Genomic DNA, 21,560 nt, shown 5'->3' on the forward strand with positions numbered 1-21,560 from the left:
TTTTACCCTGAGACTCCACCTACTATAAGAAGTGCTTCTCCCATGGGAACCCTGCCTCTGTGCCCCTCAACCATGGCTGGCACAGCATGTTCAGCAACACAAAATGGCAATTTTCATACAATGTAAAAATGTTCTTTCTTTTGTTCCCATTTTTCTTGGATAAGTACCCTGTCAGAGATTAATTGTTTAGATGTTTCTAACATTTTTTAACTTGTCCTCAAGAAGGAAGGTTTTGGCCCACCCCCTTTTCTGTTTATAATTTTAGATCTCATGATGTTTGTTCATGATTTTGAATCATAGCAACAGCCCCTTATGTATTAATATGGTTTTGGACTATAAAGGGTGTACTCAAACCCCAGGAGGAAGTTGAAGGGTGTAGACTTGCAGCCTCCCCCTTGGCTCCCCAGCTGATGGATCCAGACCACCAACTGTTGAATAACTTTTCCATCTCCTGCTCTAAGATCAACTTGGTGATTTATTCCAATCTCACCTTAACACTTAAAACACAAGGACAGCCTGTCATCAACCAGGAAATTCTACAGATTACCCCTCACAGCTCCAGTGGCTGACTGTGTCTTATGGCCCCAGGAACCATGTTCCCCTAAGCAAATCTGAATTTCCCTGGTCTGACCTAGGACACCTGGACATACTGAACCTGTGCTGATTGACCAGGAGGAGCCTGCCCTGAAGCTGTGCCCAGCCTGCTGATTTGCATATACCCACAGCACAGCCCACTTCTCTGAGGACTTCTTAAGAGGCTGCTCACACCCTGTGCAGGAGTCAGTCCCAGTCAGGACACAGCATGGCCATGAGGGCCCCTGCTCAGCTCCTGGGGGTCTTGCTGCTCTGCTTCCCAGGTAAGGAGGGACAGCACTGGGGATTTACTAATCACAGTGTGGTCAGTGCTGCCTGGCTACTCAGGAAAGTCCTCTTGCAACATCACTATTTACAAGGATATTTCATTTTATGTTTCCAATGTCAGGGGTCAGATGTGACATCATGATGACCCAGTCTCCATCCTCCTTGCCTGTGTCTCCTGGAGACAGAGTCACCATCACCTGCAGGGCCAGTAAGGACATTTACGGTAATATAAACTGGTATCAGCAGAAACCAGGGCAAGCTCCTAAGGTCCTCATGTATGGTGCAAACATTTTGGAATCTGGGGTCCCCTCAAGGTTCAGTGGTAGTGGATCTGGGACAGATTTCACTCTCACCATCAGCAGCCTGGAGCCTGAAGATGTTGCCCATTATTACTGTCAACAAAGTAACAGTAACCCTCCCACAGTGACACAGGCCATGACAAAAACCTCCCAGGGAGCAGAAGTGTGAGGCTGGGCTGCCCCAGCTGCTCCTCCTGCTGCCTCCACCTCCTGAGGGCACTGCTCAGGGGCAGCCAGGCCCTGAGCACTACAAGGAGGGTCAGTCAGAGGATCCAGGGGGGCTCCTCTGCACCCTGACTCTTTCCTTCAGTTCAGCTCCAGCAGGCAACCATGACAATATTCTCACTGGTATTACAAAGAAAATATTTTAAGAACTGAAGAGATGGAATTAAGCAGTATCAGGGTTGTCCAGCAAAGCTAGGCCTTTCCATGTATTCCACACAGGAATGTTTTAAGAATTTATTTGTAGTATAGTGTAAGTCCCAGAAAAACTGGAGTGAAGTACAGAGTTCTCCCATGTCCCTCTGGTCCCACGACCTGTCAATCATCAGCATCTCTCAGACACTGTTGCATTTCTTACAATTCATTAGCCTTTGCCCACATTCGCAGTCACACTAGGGTCACTTTTTGCATTCTATGGAATTAGAAAAGTGGACAGTAATGTGTGTCCATAGTGTGTCTTGGCCATTCCCTCATGGAGGTGTTTTCTCATGTGTTTTAATTTGCATTTCTCTGGTGACCTGGGAATCATAGTGACATTTGGACAAATGTACACAATGTGCAGTTGTCAGACCCAGCTGTCAAATGCTTGTCATCTGTCCCTCCCTTTATGGTCCTTCTCCACCCCTGTGTTCCAAGATTCATGTTCCTATCACATGTTATTTTTTTATAGAACACTTTGACCCCACTTTGGGGTTAGCTATATATTATTCTGTTTGTTTTTATACACCTGAGGGGCTCTTGATTTTACCTTGATTTCTGAAGTATATTTCCCTGGATCTAGATTTCTAGGTCAACAGAATTGTCTTTCAGCACTTAAAAGTGTGTCCTTTCCCTTTTCCTCCCTGTTTTCTGGGGAGAAATTCTCTTGTGATTCTAGTTGCTTCTCCCATAAAGCTAAGGATTCTGTCTTTGTCTTCAGAAGCTGGCAGTGTGGCTGTGAGGAGAGCTGAGAGGCACCTCCTGGTTCATTCTGAGTCCCTGTGCATTTGCCTTCTCAGGTTCTCCCAGGGTTCTCTAGCTGGGTGTGACCTTTGCTGTCCCTCCTGCTGCCTCCTTCCTCTGTCTGCTCCATTCACTTGCTCAGCTCACCTCTGCTTTCATTGTGGTGGATGCATTTTTCAGTTCTGAAACTTTCATTCTTTGCCTTTATACACTTTCAATACTCTTGTTGATGCTTTCTGATTGTTTTTCATTTCTTTCAAACACATTTGCAGGTGCTCATTGATGCACTTTTATGGTGGCTGCTTTAAAATCCCATTCAGATAATCCTTAGATACATTTCAATCAGTGTTAATGTGAACTGACTGAACTTTCTCATTCACATGAGTTTACCCAGGTTATCAAATAATGAAGAATGTTTTCTTTTTTACCTGGACATTACTGATATTTGGTCCCCTCATAGCCTAAAATTCTTAATTTCTAGCAAGCTCCTATTTAGTGCCAGTGCTTTGACTTCTGGTCTACAGAGGGCCACAGCTCACCACAAAGAAAGGTTTCTTATCCTGCTAGGCCCAGGAAGCACATTCTCCTTGGAAGCACTTAGTCCCCACAGAGGCCTGAATTAAAGGCAAATCCTCTTAATCACAAGTGGTCCGTTTCATATCCGTGAGTCAAAATGCCAACAGTCATTTAACTTAGAGGAGAAAAAGTTTATTAAAGTACATTTGTTCAGGAAGTCAGTCCATGGTCAGCTGACCCCATTGCTCTGGGCCCAGGTGGGCAGAACATCAGGGCAGAAGGGTGTGGGGGAGGAGAGCTACTTCACCCTTGGTGGCCAGGAAGTGTAAGGAGAGCAGGAAGGGGCCTCAGGGAGGATGCACCTTCCAGGGCTCAACCCTAGTGACCACCTCCTCCAGCCACTCCCCCCTGCCCTCAGTCACCACCCAGTTAGTCCTCTCAGCCAGAAAGGAATGAATAACCTCAGCTCTCCTAGTCTTTTCTCTGAATATTCCTGCATTAACTTAGTAGGTGTAGGGGGGTCACCTGAAGTTGAAACCAAAGCACAGTCTACAGAAGTGAACATGCAATGACATCAATATAACTGTTTTGATTCTAGCAGAATTTTTTTTTTTTTTCTGAAAACAGTGACTCGTGGTCTGGAACCAAATACCACACATGGCACATGATCTGAGGGAAGTACGTCATGGAGCAGAAAATTAAGTCCTCACCATGCCCTTCCCCTTCCCTCTTTTCGTCACTAGCCTGCCACAGCAAAGCTGCAGCCTCTGGTGAGCCCTGGGTTTGCAGGGACAGGAATTAAAATATTCTCCCTATTTTTATTTCTTCTGATTGTTCCCAATTTCACTCTATCTTCATGTGAGGACAGCTCTCATCTGCTTTTGACAAGTGTATATCTTCTCAGGATCACTTGGACTCTGATTTCTGTCTTCTCCCTCTATGCCCTGAACCAACCTGCTTTCCAGGAATGCATGCACAGATCTTTGACAAGGACACACATCTTTCCACACAGAGCTTGTGACCATACACTCTTCTTAAATATGGGCCTGATAAAATATATCAGAGCTACCCTTCATTCTGGCTACACTGTGGGGGCAGTCACCTTACCTGTGCCATCTTATGATGCTAATACATTCAAGTCAAACCCTATCCAGGCCCCCCTACCCCTTGACATTAACTGATAAGGGCAATCCTCATGGTTCTCAAAGTGAGCTCATGATGAGGTGTAGGGTAAGAGGGAAACTTGGTACTGGACGCCCGGTATCTGTACATGAATTATAACTTTGCTCTGAATCTGCTGATTCCCAGAGGTGTCATCTGCATCTTAGAATAAAGTGTTTTCTATCTCCTCTTTCACTTTTTCAAAATTATATTTGGCATAAAACCCCAACAATGAAAATACAAATCTAGATCACAGTTGATGACATTTGTTAATAATTTTCACAAATAAGTTTATAAAATTATATCACTTTTTAGTCATTTATTTTTCAGCATTGCATAGATTTTATCCCAAACTTTGCAAAAAAAAAATTAATGAAATGATATTTCTACACTGTGGCTTCTGATAAAAACACTCACCAGTTATATTCACAAAACAATCTCATACAGGAGACCATCACACTTATAGCCTGGAATTGTGCCAAAAGTATTGAATTAAATGTGAAAATAAGCTGAGTGATGGGGAGCTTCTATAGGACATCAGCTGTGCATGTGTGTGAGCTCTGTGCACTGGATTGGAAGCATGATATCTTCAAGTTCTATTCCACTTTGTCTAGGTCCTTGTAGAGCACTTCCCCACTCCCTTAAGGACAAACCTCAAGGAAAGAGAGCTGTAATTAGTCACCTGGTCCTGAGGCTGCTCCTCAGTCTCAAATGCCTTCCCAAGATTTACCCTTGCATGAGGCACCACCCTCCTGGGGTCTCTCCCTCCTCTGTTTAGGGTACTTTAAAACTTTATTGATATTTTACACACAAGCTATCTTTGTATCACTTCAAAAAAATCTTTGTTGCTCTTGTAATCATCTTTTCCATTTCCCAATAGATATTTTTTCAACTATGAAAGTAATTGTACCTGAAGTTTAATGGAATTTACCATTTTTTTTTCAATATGAAACCCAGACATTCTCTGATGTTTGAGGGTTTTCAGGTTCATAGCAGAGTTTGCTGGAACAAGTTACAGCCCTCAGATGAGGTCAAGTGCACTTGAGCCAGTGTGTGATCTAGACTTTGATGTCCTTGTGGTTGTGGGGACCAAGCTATCAAAGAAACAGTGGCTGCAGGAGTGAAAATGGGCAGAATCATTTCATCCCTGATGAACTTTGTGTGGATCTGCTGTGGTGAGTGGGGTGTGGAGTGTGTGGCTCTTCCCCTCTGTGGATCAGGGAAGGCACAGGGGCTTCTGGAGATGCATCTGAGATGGGATGTGGGATACCCATGACCAATAAAGGACAGCAAAAGCAAAGACCACAAGGTGCCCCTGGGAACAGCAGGGGCCCCAAGATCTCAGAAAAGTATATATATACACATTTTTTTTAAACTTCTGCAGTGTGCAAAATCAACCAGGCCTATAGAAGTTGATAATCTTTTCAAAATAATTCAAATAAAAATCTCTAGTTATTGGATCACAGTCCCCAGCTAGAAGAGCCAACATTAAAAATGCTAGAAAGGCACAAATGTGCCTGATATTCCTTACTTATCATCCTCTCCTTCCCCCTTCACAAGTGACTTTCTGATCTGTTTCTAGGGGCTGCAAAATAATTTTTTTTTTTCCTGCAGCTTTACCTCTGCAGAGGATTCCTGTGTAGGTGACCTTGGACACGTTTCCTTCCCCCTCCTGTTTCCATGTCATCTGTCCCTGTGTTAGTGGCTGGGATGAGTCACAGCTGTGATGTGCAGAACCTCCCCAGCCACTGCAGACTCCAGACCACAGCCAGGGACCAAGCTCCTGACACATCCTCCCCTGCAGAACCCCAGGGTCACCATCCTCCTGGGCCACCTCCAAGTGAGTCTGTTCTTGATGTAAAAATAATCTAATAAATCTGATTTTGATTAAGAAAAAAATATAAGCTGCTTTCACCTGCGCAGAGAACACACTAGTCACAAGTGACCCTGGAGCCCCAGGAATCCTACAGGGAAAGTGGGGGTCTGAACTGAGTCCTCAGGGGGTCCAAGGTAGGTCCCTCCCTTGCTCAGCACCTGCAGAGATGAGGGGAGAGGCCCAGTATCTGGTAGCACGTGGAGCTGCAGCACCTCTGGGACCTTCGCTGCTACTCCCCAGGGTCCCTTGGTGACCCCACCCAACTGCTGAGTGCTGCCCTGGGCCTGAGAGGCCCTGAGAGCTGCTAAGGGTCATAAAATATTCTAATTATCACAATCTTCACCTTACACATTCACCATTTATTTCTGGTGAGTCTTTCAAAGCCCTGGACATTTGGCAAGAGAAGGCATAGATTCTAGACATGGAGGTGCAGTGGTCGTCCCCAGCCATCAATGTCATCTGCCACAGAAGGTGTGAACCTCTACTCATAAGGCCCTTGACTCTCTGGGACCCCAGCATGAGAGTGGAGATGCCCTCAGTGCTCACCCCTCCCAGGAGCTCCTCTGTCCCCACTATGGGCACAGGTCTTAGCACAGGTGCTGGGGATGCAAAGGATTCACTCTCCTTGGTCCCTCCTGAGTAACCCTCCAGGAACAAAGGACTGGGCAATGTTAATGGAAGATGTCCTTCAGGAATGACACTGATGAATGGGTTGACAAGTGGTGGCCCAGGGTGGTAGTGAACTTTTCACACAATGACCAAAAGACCTGAGAAAAACAGATTCAGAGGAAGGCATTTACTTGGTGCTCATGGTTTCAGTGTTCAGTCCATGGTTGGCCACTCCACTGCCCTGGGCCTGAGGTGAGGCAGGGCATCTCGGCTCCTCCAGGCACTTTGTCTGTTTCTGAGTTATTTCTGGATTTGGGATGTGTCTGCCTTGACCTTTGTCAAATGCTTATACTGTAATATGTCCCTTCAGGGCCTGAGTCAGGGATTCCCCGGGAGACTGTGCCTTTGCAAACAGCAGGGGGCACTTCAGTGACACTGAAGACTTCTTTGACAGAATGTCACACCCAAGATTAAACACGACTAAAAGTCTAGAGACAAAATTATTTTTGAACCTTTTGTGACTGGACCTTTCAAAATGGCCATGATTGGAAATAATGAAATTCCAAGTGGATACAAATCAGCTGTTCTCTGCTCAGCAGGAGGCTCCCAGTCACCCACATGGCCCAACACAAGGACCCATCAGCCACCTTCCCAGCCTTTCCAGTGAGGTTCCTGCAGGTGCCATCATCCAGGGCTCCTAGGGCTCCTGATGCTTCTGAGCATCCAGCCACCAGGCAGAATGACCACTAATGGGCCCTCATCTACCCCACATGGGTACCAGGTCAAGGAATGTTGAGGCTTATTAGGGATCACACACTGTACTGTGGGGAGCACAGATGCACCCTTCCTAGGCCTCAGACACTGAATTCAGTGCAGTTTGGATGAAAGCATTCAAGTCTTCCTGTCATCATCATGTTGAACACGCATAAAATACAGGACACACCTAAATTAGAGAGCTAGGGACCCCATCCCCCTCCCTCCATCCATGCAGGCCTGCCCTGGTCCTGTGAGGCATTTTAATGGAAGCTGAGATCTGAACTGAGGCCTTGAGACCAGTTCTCTGTGTCCACCACCTTTGTCCTCCTGATGTGTACCAAGGACCCTTCAGATGCCCAAGGGAGAGAAAATGGTCACCGTCTGCTGACCCAAACCTCTGGAGATTCTAGTTTCTCTAATATGAACTGGACCACCTGCCTGTCCAGAGACACTTGGAAAAAGCATCAGGTGCTGCAACATACTCCTGATATGGCCAGTGGCCAGGCTCCATCCCACCTGGAAACAGGTCCACTCACACTGAAAGCCAAGGACATTTTGGAATGAAAGTTCATGGAGGGAAGGAATAGATTGTTCACAGTGAGACTACCATCATTGTGGATAAAATGGTGAAATCACATAAGTAGAAACAATCTTCAGGATAAGTGGGCATTCCTATGAACACACTTGCTGCTACGGGTTAAGTGTAGTTGACAGAAGCTTCACAGTCATTAAGGTTGAATGTCCTCAGTGTTGTTTGTTGTTGTTGTTGTTATTATTATTATTATTATTATTATTATTAAATGATTCCAACTAACACTCCAGAGTATGGAGCAGAGTGTTTTGTTTTGGCCTATGTTAACTGATTAATTTCCATATCTCCAACTCCCCTGCATTCTCCATACCTTCTAATTAAGAATAGGATATTCTTGAATATTTTATTTATTACAAAGCACTGATGGTGACTAGAATGGTCAACCAAGTTGTCCTTGAACCACAGAGAAACTGCAGAGCTGGACCCCAAGCACTAAGACTCTCTGGTCCCTCCATTTCTGCCTAGAGAGTGTTGAACAACAGAATATTATGTGGCTTCGAGTTCCAGACATGGTGGAGGAATCCCAATTCCTGCACTGCTAACATGTAGCTGGAAACTGGTTCATATTCTGTTGGAGCCATGGTTCAGAAGAGTTCCTGAAATCCACTTAAGACTAATTATCTATGGAAAGAAATAAACACAGCAACAGCAAAGCATTCTTCACAATGTGCAAGAAAGCACCTGTTGCTCTAGCAATGACTGTGGACAGGAAACTCCTCAGGGTGTTCCTCTGATTGTGGCCACTAGATGGGGCCAGCACACAACAGTGAAGGCAGAGAGCGGCCACAGGTCCCTGGAAATCATGTCCAGTGGACACTGATCCTGGGGTGATTGTCACCAGCACTTCAAAACCCCCCCTTTTTTAATTCCATAATTTTCATTACAGGGCCTGGAGGATGCAGGTAGATAAGGATGTGAACATACCCAAGATTTCACCCAGGAATGATGCTTTAGGAGTCCAGGTATGTGGGCTTCTATGGGGAAAGTGTTGCCAGGCAGCACTGGTGGGTGTGGGCATCTGCCTTCTGCAGTTGGATGGGAGGGTTGAAGCTCCCAGAGAGAGCCCTGGTCATGGTCTCTGCATCTGTAGGTCTCTGGGGCTGTTTTAGTGTGTTAGTGGCAGTGGGTCTGACAGCCATGTCACCTTGACACAGCAGCCTGGGAGCTGGGATGCCACTGTTCATCACTCTGATGCTGGCACAGGGCAGAGCACATGCTTATAAACCAGCACACTTGGAGTCTTGGTGACATTCTTGACTGTTACTTTAGAACTATGCTGGCCTATGTGGTGAACATTGGTCATGTGTGACTATAAATTTAAAAAAAATAAAGTTTAAATTGAATCTTTCAGATGCACTTGCTGTGTCTCAAGTAGTCAATACACCCTGGTGACTAGTGGCAACAGGATGTTCTGTTGGCCCATGTTGGTCTAAAGTTTGGTTTGACCATCTTTGATGTTGTAGCTAAGAGCACAAACCTCCCAGCGGCTGGTCACAAGCCTGTATGACCTCTGAGCCTTCTTAGTAGGCACAGGAGGTATGGTCTTCAGTTGTCCCAGGGATATTCCTGAGAGGGCAGGAACAAGCCTGCATTGACAGGGAGGCCAGGCGGCCTGGGGTTCCCCACTCTGCCTCCACATCTGCATCCTCAGAAGCCTCTCTGAAGCCCCAGCCTTGGCCTCTCACCTGCACCACAGAGTCCAGCCCTTAACCCTCTTCTCAATTATCACTTTTGAATCCCTGGTTGTCTGTTTGTCTGTTAGAAAAAAGACTATTGATGTGAGCTGGACATCTGTGTTCCTTACAGAATCTGTCCCCGTGATGGATGCATTAGGGTCAGCTCCCTGAGCAATAGTAAAGATTAGCAGTGAAGCCTCATGGGACCCAAGTTTAAAATCCTAACAATGTTATGTCTAAGATTGACCAGCAGGTTTCAGACAAACCACAGCCAACCAGTCACCTTGTCTTAGAATATCAGGAAATAGAGAATGGACCACAGCACACAGCACGTGCCTCACCACAGAGTCCACCTAGCAATGCTCCCACCAGTTCACAGTCACATCCTGGGTGCTCTGGGTGACTCTATTCTACTACACCTTATTGTAGAGCAAGATGAACCTTTCTAGTCCTAACATCCCATATCTGAAATGCTCAGAAACCTAAAGTTTTGGGATGAATTCTAGTAGACTTTGGATTTTTGTATGGGAATGTTCAATTAGTAAATGATGAAAAGTTTCCAAAATCTGAAGAAACTCTTCCAGGTTCCCACATTTAGAAAAAGGATCTTCAACCTGTGTTCTACTTTCATCATTACAATGTTTGACCATGAACACATACAAACAGGAACACCATGGACCAAGATTATGTACAACTATAATGCCTTAAAATTAAAAAAAAAGTCTAAATAAATTTATTAGCCACAAATTGATTTTGAAAACCCTGTTTTCTAAAGCACTGTTTTAGGAAATGTGCTTCTTGGCCATTTCCTGAGAGCCTGGAAGAGAAAGCTGAAGGAATTCTAGTGCAGCTGTCACCAAGTGGAGGTGGTGGGTTTTTTCTTTTTGTGAGTCATTTGAGAAATATTAGAGAGAAGGTTGAAAGACAAAACAAGGGTCCCCTGAGCAGGAAGGCTGGGACATGGCATGGGAGGGTTTCCTGAGGTAGTGGTGTGAACATGGATGGTGGGAAGAGCCCAGAGGTCAGATCTGGTTGCTGTGATGGACAGGCCATTAGATATTTCATTGCAGATCAAGACAAATAGGTAGGATTCAAGAGCTGAGAGCAGGTAGTGAAAAGACCACCCAGAGCCCAGTGAGGCTGTGGAGGGAAATTAAGTCTGAATCCTGTGGGTCTTGGTGAAGCTGCTCTTCTGAGAGTTCTGAGGAGTATTTTCACCATGGAGACAATGACATCTTAACAAGAACAGAGGTGTTGAGTGTCGGTGGTCAAGGGATCATCTTGATTTATTAGAAGTCACACCTGCAAGGAGGGTGCTGTCAGTGTCAGAGATTCACTGATGTGGGATGTGAGGTGAGGGAAGCTGTAGGAAACTCCACCCATGTCCCTTGATCTGTGGGACATCTCTGTCCCCAATCTGATGGTCTGACTCAGGCCCAGCATGACAGCCAGGCCACTGGGTGGAAACTGTGCAGCTGTGGTGAAGCTGTCACAGCTGGATAATGGGGACTCCATGGGAACGTGGAGCAGTGTCACTTCAGGAGCTTCCTGGAGACAGAGGAAGGTCAGGAGAGCAAGAGTTCACCTCTGGGAGGATTTGGCACATTTACAGGTGACAGTTGTCCCCCTGTTAAGGAGAGAAGGCCTGAGCAGGCTGGCAGTGTGCACTGTGCAGGCAGGACCTTCACAGAGCACAGAGGATCATGGGAGGCTGAGCTCCTGCCTGCTGGACAGCACCACCATCTGCCTCAGGGACCTGGTGCCACTACAGCAAGGGGGTCAGAGCCTGGCCCTGCTTCTGTGTGCACTTGAGGTTTACCTATACCCACTGCCAGGACTAGAGAGTGTTGCTCTTCACTAAATCTCACAAGGGATGAGGTTTATTGTTTCTCCCATCCCTCCATGGGGTCCAGAGCATATCTGTGCCTGAGCCAGATCCCTGAGGTGCTCTGCCTCAGTAGGACCCAGAGGGAGCCATAGATCCCCATTCAGCTCCTCTGCCTCCTGTTCCCCTGGGTCCCAGCTGAGGGGAACATGGGATGGTTCTGCATGTCTGTGAAAACACCTTCAATTCTGTGGGCCTGTGTCCTGGCACCTCAGCTCAGCAAGCCCCATGAGCAAAACCCAACATACTGCCATGATTCATCTCTACTGTGGAGACCATGATAAGATCTAAATTGAAGAAGTGATGATTCAGTTTTATCTCCAATTTTAGGGTTCATGTGAGATATTGTACTGACACAGACCTCAGCCTCACTCTCTCTGTCTCCAGAGGAACAGCAAGCTGAAGTGTGGGCAGCTAGTTACCTTGGCACCAGCAGAAGCCTGGGCAGACACCTGCAGACCCCATCTGTGCTGCATCCTGCAGGCCCATTGGCATCCCAGTCGGGCTCAGGGGCAGAGGGTCATGGAGAGACTTCCCCCTGCCATCAGCATCCTGGAGCCTGGGATGTAAGGATACTTACTCTCAGGAAGCCTCAGGGGCTACCACAGCAGCCCAGATAATTCCAGAGGGAAATAACAGCTGCTATTTGCCTTTAATCACTTTCTGCCTGGTACATAACTGCCCTCTCCAGTGACACAAAATTAGACTTTGTGCTTAAAACACAAATACAGCCTCTCCTGAAACAACCTGTTTTCTCTGTTCTCTGAAAAGGAGATTGTAGGAGGCAGAAAACTCACCTTCATTCACATATGAGAGATGCTTGGTCCCTTAGACATTCTTTTGCTTCCCCAGGTACATGGCAGAGGTTAAACAGGATGGGGAGTATTTGCTATTACATGCAGGTGAGCAGGAGGAAATGTAGGCTTAGGGAGAGTCATAAAAACCCAGGGCTATGCTCAGGGTTAACAGTGATGACACAAGCACAACTGTGTGCCAGAGTCCCTGCATACTTCTCCTCTCTTCCTGACCCAGTGATGGCCTCCTCATCCAGGACAGAGCCTGCTAATGATGGCTGCAGCAATTGTCCTCAGATCCTGCTAACAGGACATTTCCTCTGCATTCCAGAATAAGACCTTGGGACAGTTCTGTGTATTGTGATCCTCAAGTGTGGGGCTCCAGCTCCTTCATGCTTTGTGTCTCTGCAGAAATTGCCCAGCTGGGGCCTCTCCTCCACACACAGCAGGGTCAGGACTCCATGGACATAGAGGCAAGGAGGGCTGGGTCCATGGGGGGTCCCTCCTTCCTGACTCTTGCCCATGCTGTGCCAGTGTCTAGAAACCCCAAACACCTCAGTGAGTTTATACATCTTCCTTCCTTTCCATTTTTATTTCTGTTTTTACCTCCAAAGCATAAACTATCCCCTTGTTTCTGTAATGCCTCCTCATCCTCCAAGGGTCACCAACACAGAACTGTGCTTAACACACAAGGACAGCCTGTCCTGAACCAGAAAGTGACTACAGATCACCACTCACAGCTCAGGGGGCTAACTGTGCCCTGTGGCCCCAGGGAACCATGTTCACCCCAAGCAAATCTGAGCTGTGCTGGTCTGACCTGGGACACCCGGACACACTGAGCCTGTGTTGATTGACCAGGAGAGGCCTCCCTGCAACTGTGCCCAGCCTGCCAAGCCCTGCTGATTTGCATGTGCCCACAGCACAGCCCACTGCCCTGTGCAGGAGTCAGTCCCCATCAGGACACAGCATGGCAATGAGGGTCCCTGCTCAGCTTCTGAGGCTCCTGTTGCTCTGCCTCCCAGGTAAGGAGAATTGTGGGGATGTGCTCAGCCCAGTGGTCAGTGCTGCCTGGCTCTTCAGGGAAGTCTTCTTGAAACATGATTAATTATAAGGATACTTATATTTATGTTTCCAATGTCAGGTGCCAGAGGTGACATCACGATGACCCAGTCTCCAACCTCTCTGTCTGCGTCTCCAGGAGACAGAGTCACCATCACCAGCAAAGCCAGTTAGAATAGTAACAGTTGGTTAGCTTGACATCAACAGAAGCCAGAGCAAGCTACTAAGCTCCTGATATATAAGGCATCCAATTTGCAATATGGGGTCCCCTTGAGGTTCAGTGGCAGTTGGTCTAGGACAGATTATTCTCTCACCATCAGCAGCCTGGAGCCTGAAGATGCTGCCAATTATTACTGTCAACAAGGTTAGCAGTTACCCTCCCACAGTGACATAGGCCATTGCAAAAACCTTCCAGGGAGCAGAAGTGTGAGGCTGGGCTGCCCCAGCTGCTCCTCCTGCTGCCTCCACCTGCTGAGGGCACTGCTTAAAGGCAGCCAAGCTCTGGAGGTCTCTAGTAGACTTTGGTAGGAAGGGCCAGGGAGGCTCCTCTGCACCCCACCCTCTTTCCTTCTCAGCCCCATCAGGTGAGACATTACTATTTCCTCCAGGTTTAGTGAGTGACTTTGTCACTTTGTTGGAGGAATCCAGCTCTCTGTATCAGTTGGGATTCCTACCTCAAATTTGAAATACATGGTATTACAGTCTAAGACACAACTTTCAAAACCACAGCTCCTCTGATTGAAGGTGGAGCCTGAGGATTCCTGCAATAACCCAGGAGCTCTTCAGGGACATTCACAGCCAAACTATAGCACAGGAAATAATGTGCACATAACTGTTGAGATTCCCACATGCAACAAATAAAACAGAAAAGGTGCTGTGGTGTGGATCAGTGATTAAGTGCCCCTGGGACCAATCCCTGGTACTAACATCAACAGCAATATCAGCTCACTGTGCTGGTTTATCCTTGAACCCTCCGCCTTCCCAGGCATCCCATAGTGAGTGCCATAACCTCCTAACTGTGGTGCCTTTGCCTGGGCAGGACCACAACAGTTCGACCTACTCATGCTCTGATGGCTCCCAATCTTATCTTACCTCTCCTGGTGGCAAGTTATCATCTGCTTTTCACAAGTGTCCATCAAGTTTCCTTGGTCATGATATACTCCCAGGTGAACTTCTTTGAGCGATCTAGTAAGGAGCAGAAGACCATCACTGCAGTACTTATGAAACTGGAGTTTCCTGGCTTCTGCAGGTAGGTGGGGTCAGCACAATTTGCAGCCTCTGGAGTTCGGGAGTGTTGCTGCTCTTAACAGGGGCCATGCTCACCAGCCTTGCACAGACCCCAGAAAACTATGCTCGCATCTTGGACTCAGATTACTCCTCTGTCCACATTAAGGTTACGACCATACTCTATTCTCAGATATCTGTTAACCGCAAGTAATATGTCAGTTGTCCCCATTACCATGGCTGCACTGGGAAGGCAGTGCACCTTCTTTGTGTCATTTGAGGACAGTCTAGCTTCTTTTCTTCTGCCATTAACATATGTGTAAAATCAGTGAGGTCACAGGGGTCAAGTGATGCCATGAGGAAAGGGAAGGCTCTTGGGACCCTGGGACACTGTGTGTGTGTTAAGTGGATCCTCTGCATCTCCACAAGTCCAATCTCAATATACCACTTCCATCCTAATGTAAGCAGAGCTGGGCCCAGCTGGTGCTGCCCTGTGCTGAGTACCACACTCCCATGTGGTGAGCAGCTCAGTCACTCAGTCATTCAGTGTCCAGGGCATGGTGCCAAGGTTCAGGGATGCCTCAGAGCTGCTTTTAGAACAGTCAATAGTTCTTTATTTCTTTTTATTTTCTGGGGATGGCCTGCTTTTTTCTAGTGCTCTGCAGGTCCCTGCTGTGACTTTTTATTGGTGACTTGTCAGAGGCACAGACCCTGTCTCATCTTGTAAAAACCCTTCTTCCCCTAGCAATGTGCTGGGCCCCATGGCCACACAGCAGGGCTCCTGGGTCACAGCACAAGTCTGATGCATAGTGTCCTGCTCTGGATCCCTCAGCAAAGACAGGCTTTTCTGGTAGCTGATGTGTGGTTGGTGCAGCTCACCCAGCATGGAGGGTGCCATCTCAGCTCTGCACAGAGCCCAGCCAGCACTGAGCTTCCTTCTCAGTGATTAGAGGAGCAAGGAGCAACACCTTGTCCTTCTTCTGAAGGGGAGGAGCCAGCAGGCCTCAGACATCTGGGTCCCCTCATTTTCACAGTGTGACAGGCCCATCAGTTGCTGTAGGTCTGCAGCCCAAACACTGGACTGCATGGACTTCACTAGAAAACAGAGGTCTTCCCATCTCCTGCTCATCATGTCCAATCTACATGATGACATCATCCAGACAGAGTCCCATGGGGTTGGTGCTGCATGGTGTCCACAGGACCAGAGTTTCTTCAGGCTGTGTTGCACCCTAGAACAAGAGAGTTCTCATTACTTGAGGTCAGGTCTGAGGGATGAGCTGCTGGGGATTCCAGATGCCTATAAGGTCTGGCAGAGGTGTGTGTCAGGTGGTTCTTTGCTGTGCTGCTGGGTCCTGTATCTGGTCCCTGTACCTCTCTGAACAGACTATACCATGCTTTCCTTCTGTACCTTGCAGGTACACCTGGGGCCATGACCTGATCAACACCCTGAAATCTGTCCCTCCCAAGTGGAGCTGAACCCAGGTCACCACAGGACACTGCCATCTTCACCAACTGTCACTTTTCAAATGAGTGAACACTTGTTGCAGATAACCTTGGGACAAAGGCAGCGATCCTGTCCCATAGGGGACATTAGAGCTTGTGAGCTCTGGCCTGCACTCAAGACCACAGGGCTGCTGGGCCTCCATACATCAGCTGAGTCTCCCCAAATGCAAGCTCAGGAAGGTTTTCTACTTTCATTTGGGACCTGTATTAACTGCAACCTGACAAGGTGAAATTTCCCCCAGGGATTCATGGAGTCAAGCCACAAAACAGGTCAACAGTGGACCAGACTGGTGGGAGGACAAGGTCCCCTGCTCTGAGGATGACTGGGTGAGCAGTGAGGATGAACTGTCCTTGTGAATTACAAAGAGGGGACAGAACACACTGAAAGCCCATTCAGTGAATGTGACCAGACCCTTGAGGTGTCCAGAGAGGAGGGGACAGGAGTGGAAGGAAGGGGTCTTGCAATTCCTGTGCTGTGCTAGGGTGTCCCCAGAGCCCACAGCAAGTATCAGGTCACTGTTGAGTGCAAGGGGCCCCATGAGGGCTGAGTTTCATGCTTCACTATACATGAAAGGAAAGGAACTGAGACTTGCTTCTAACATTACTCTGCCATCTCCAGAATAGACCCTCAGGAAAGAGCCAGGCTGGCCTCATACCTGCTCTTCTTGGGAACAGAACAACCATCCTTTATATAAATGAGTGTTTTGTGGAGACAGAGGCATAAAGAGCAGAATCATAATGGCTTCCACCTCCCTGGCCTCCTGGTCAGCAAGGCCAGTGTCTGGATAAACCTGAACCATGTCAGAGGATTCACACACTCCACTCCCCCTTTGCCTTCAGTGCTCTTTTTACATCCTAAGCATGAGATGTCCTTTCTCTCTTAATTCCTCCATACTTCTAATGTCAATAATGAAGAACCATCTTTAGGAAAGAGAAGAGGGCTTTTCTGGATCATGGAGAGAGCAATAGGTCACTCTTCACAGAGAGTCTGGTGATACTGTTCTATGTGTTCCAGGAAAATGCATATTCTGATCTGGTACATCTGTGTTGGCCTGAAATGACCTGGTCAATGGGCACACCTCACCTGTGCTGAGTGATTAAGAGAAGCAGCCCTGTAGCTCTGCCCAGCCTGCCCAGCCCTGCTGATTTGCATGTGCCCACAGCACAGCCCATTGCCCTGAGGACTTCTTAAGAGGCTGTTCACACCCTGTGCAGGAGTCAGTCTTCATCAGGACACAGCGTGGCCATGAGGGCTCCTGCTCAGCTCTTGGGGCTCTTGCTGCTCTGGCTCCCAGCTAAAGAGGGACAGCACTGGGGATATACTGAGTCCAAAGTGGTCTGTGTCATGCTCTGATGTCTAATTGAGTGAATATTTAATTCTTGTTTTCTATGTCAGCTGCCAGATGTGACATCATGATGACGCAATCTCCTGCCTCCTTGTCTGCATCTCAAGGAGACAGATTCACCATCATCTGCAGGGCCAGTCAGGGCATTAGCAATAAGTTAAACTGGTATCAGCAGAAACAAGGGCAAGCTCCTAAGCTCCTCATCAAATATGCAACCAGTTTGGAATCTGATGTCCCCTCAATGTTCAGTGGCAGTGGATCTGGCACAGATTTCACTCTCACCATCAGAAGCCAGGAGCCTGAAGATGTTGCCAATTATTACTGTCTACAACATCACACTTTCCCTCCCACAGTGATACAGGCCATGACTAAAACCTCCCAGGGAAGCAGAAGTGTGAGGCTGGGCTGCCCCAGCTGCTCCTCCTGCTGCCTCCACCTGCTGCGGGCACTGCTCAGAGGCAGCTAGGCCCTGAGGTCACTGGGAGGGTTTCTCAGAAAAGGAGAGGGAGGGTCCTCTTCCCGGGTTTCTGCTTGCTCCTCCTCATTTCCTGCAGCAGACAGGAGAAGGCTTCTCCTGGTCTAGTCCAGGACAGAACTTGTTGCTGTGTGTGGTTGTGTTGTGATGCTGTGATGGACACTGTGTGGTGTTAGCTGGGCTGGATGGAGAGGCCTGGAGTATTGGAGTGTTAGTAGAGCATGTTCAGGAAGATTGGTGGGATGTTCAGGGCACTGAGTGAGGAAACATCTCCCTGAGTGGAGGTGGCTCTATTCAATGTGCAGGAGCAGGTGGACTGTAGCAGAGACAGGGGACACTCATCCTATATCTTCTCTCAGCTGTTTTTCCCCAAGATAATGGGATTCTACTGCCACCATGATTGAACTTCGACCTTGAGTCTTTCAGTCTTTGGGCCTAGACTTGCACCTGCTGCTTTTACTGGGGCTAATGGACTTGTGGATATAGATAGTGGACACCAATAAGCTGCTTATTACATTGATGTGACTTATTGGTTTGTTCTCTGGAGAACTCTAACTCAGGCATCACAGAAAATTTATCCAACAAAAGATGACCCACTATAGCTCTTCTAAGCAGAAAGTTTTTTTTTAAATGCAGAAGTTTAATATAAATAACAAACATTAAAATACATAGCATATGCTAATTAGAGAAGCTGAAGATAAGAGATGTGTCATTTTCCTAAGAAAACAGAGATCCTCCGCTAAGGGCGCAGACACCACAGCATGTGAACCTGCTGGGAAGGATGCCAGACTGGTGATGATACCCGCTTCCTGGAGCACCTCCACGTGACTCAAGTCCTCATCTGTTTCACCTGTTTGCCTGCAGGTATCATTAATGCAAAAATCTCCCTGGAGTGTCCTCCACTGACCAATTCCACAGGAAACACCAGAGGAAAAGGAAAGATAGAATCTCTCCCAGTTCTGAGAACCTGCAGCTTGAGGAGGCTTTAAAATGTCCTCAAGTGTGCATCCAAGCATTATCAGCACATTTAGAGTCATAGAAAGAAAATTTCCAGATAATGCTACACAGAAACATAAGGAGGTGGGAACCCGCTAGTATATGTGGTTTTCTGACTTTTTTTAATTTGAATTTTCAACAAATAATGCACATTTCTTAGTTCTGTGTAATATTTTGGTGATTTCTTAAGGATATAGTCACACTCTGGTGGTGTTTCTTGTGGATTTTCAGGCTCAGTGATGAGATGGTGCTGACCCAGCTTTAGTTCCCCTGACTGCCTGCAGGGGACAGAGCCAGCATCACTGCAGGGCCACAGAGTACACTAGCACTACCAGACATCCCTCTTGGGGTCCCAGAGGTGCAGGGGCAGGGGTCTGGGGCAAGCTTCCCTCCCCATCAGCATCCTGCACTGGACATGCTGCATCTAATTGCTGCCCACAAAGCCACAGTCCTCCTCCTCACCTGGCTACTGTGAGAAAACACCTGTCTGAGCCTGCAGAGCAGAGACCCTGGGGACCTCTTGCTCTTCCCCTGAGCCTGGCAGGGCTAGCTGGGTGGTGACCTGAACAGAGCCCGGGGGCCTGCTCTCCCCCAGAGCTGAAGCAAGAGCCCCTGCTTGACCCGTCTGTTGAGAGCCATGGCTGGTCAGAATGATGCCTGGCATTTGCCAGAGGGAATGTGTGAAAGGTGATGCCAGCGAACCATTGAGATAATGATTTGACTTAAGCTATATATAATTGCTGTGATGCTGGATTGATTGTATTGTATATTTGACCTTTACTGTATGGCAATGGGGCAACTCTTGCTGCCTCTGGCGCCCACTGCTTTGGAGTTCTCGCACTACTTTGGAGTTCTCGCAAGGATTCCTGGAGGGTTTGCGTTGGTTGGGGAAGGTCCGGAGGAGGGATTTCCAGTTGGTGTGGTGTGTGGCTGGAGGAGCCGTGTGGGTGGCATGAGAGATAGGTTCCCGGGGAGCGTGTGTGGAGTGTGTTGGTGGAGTTTGGAAATAAAGTTTGTTCCTGCTTGAGTGGCTCGTGATTTGTGCACAGCCAAACTGCAGCATTTGGTGGCCCATGCGGGGAACACCTGAGGGTAAGTGATAAGGTAAACTGCTCACTCCTGAGGGCAGTGCGAGAGGATGAGTGACCATTTAAAGATTCTTCTTTCGTTTGTTTCACTTTTGTTTTAAGTTGCCAGTCCCTGGAGATGGGTGGGATGGAAGAAAAACCACTCACATCTGAGGAAAAACTATTTGCGTCCAAGCAATGAATTTTCCTCTTAAAACTGCTTCCAGTGTGTCCCATAGATTCCAATATGTTGTGTCTGTGTTTTCATTTATCTATATGAATTTTTTGACTTTCTTCTTTATGTCTTCTGTAACCCATTGATCATTCAGTAACATATTGTTCATTCTCCAAGTGATGTAGGATATTTATTTCCTTCTTTTATCATTGATTTCCAGTTTCATTCCATTATGGTCTGATAAGCTGCATGGTATTATCTCCACTCCTTTATAATTTCTAAGAGTTTCCCTATGGCATAATATATGGTCTATTTTTGAGAAGGATCCATGTGCTGCTGAGAAAAAAGTATATTTGCTTGATGATGGTTGATATATTCTATATATGTCAGTTAAGTCTAGGTTATTAAGGTTTCTTTATTCAACTTTTGTTTGAAAAACCTGTCCAATGGTGACAGAGGTGTGTTGAAGTCACTCATAATTATTGTGTTGTGGTCTATTTGTCTCTTGAACTTGAGGAGAGATTGTTTTATGAACGAAGCTACCGCATTGTTTGGTGCATAAATATTGATAATTGTTATGTCTTGTTGGTGAATGGTTCCCTTTAACAGTATATAGTGTCCTTCTTTATCCCTTTATATTAACTTAGGCTTGAAGTTGATTTTATTCTATATGAGTATGACCACTCCTGCTTGCTTCTGAGGACCATGTGAGTGGTATGATTTTCTCCATCTTTCACATTCAGACTGTGTGTATCTTTTCCTATCAGATGAGTCTCCTGAAGGCAGCATATTGTTGGATCTGTTTTTTAATCCAGGTTACTAGCCTATGTTGCTTAATTGGTGAGTTTAAGCCAAATATTTAGGGTTACTATTTATATATGGTTTATATTTCCAGTCATATTTATTTATTTATTTAAATTTGGCTTGTATATCCTCTTTGATTAGTTTTTTTCCCTCCTTTACTGAGTAACTTCCCATTGTTGGTTTTGGATGCTGTTTTTGATTTCTCTTCTTGTAGTATTTTGCCCAAAATGATTTGCAGTGCTGGTTTTCTGGCTGCGAATTCTTTTAACATTTATTCATTTATTTATTTATAAAGAGAGAGAGAGAGAGAAAGAGAGACAGAGAATTCTTTAATATTTATTTTTTCAGTTTTTGGCGGACACAACATCTTTGTTTGTATGTGCTGCTGAGGATCGAACTCGGGCCGCACACATGCCAGTCGAGCATGCTACCACTTGAGCCATGTCCCCAGCCCTTAACTTTTATTTATTGTGAAAGATTTTAATTTCATTCTCAAACCTGAAGCTTAATTTTGCTGGATACAATATTCTTGGTTGGCATCCATTATTTTTCAGCAATTGAAATGCTTTGTTCCAGGATCTTCTTGCTTTCAGCGTCTGTGATGAAAAATCAGCCGTTAACCTAATTGGTTTACCCCTGAATGTAATCTGCCTCCTTTCTCTTGTAGCTTTTAATATTCTCTCCTTGTTCTGATTGTTGGATATCTTCATAATAATGTGTCT

The 21,560-nt window shown here is 46.7% G+C and overlaps 1 long non-coding RNA gene and 1 gene segment (V, D, J or C); both read left to right on the plus strand.

Moving 5' to 3' along the window:
* Nucleotides 1–21,560, plus strand: part of LOC125614618 — a 188,019-nt gene that overhangs the window by 27,728 nt on the left and 138,731 nt on the right.
* On the plus strand, nucleotides 1,169–19,863 carry LOC125614620. Its single transcript, XR_007345193.1, has 4 exons — nucleotides 1,169–1,270; nucleotides 13,767–13,772; nucleotides 14,996–15,002; nucleotides 19,853–19,863. It is a non-coding gene; the product is annotated as an uncharacterized LOC125614620 (long non-coding RNA).

This window comes from Marmota marmota, unplaced genomic scaffold (genome assembly GCF_001458135.2).
Source record: "Marmota marmota marmota unplaced genomic scaffold, marMar, whole genome shotgun sequence".
NCBI classification, from domain to species: Eukaryota; Metazoa; Chordata; class Mammalia; order Rodentia; family Sciuridae; genus Marmota; species Marmota marmota.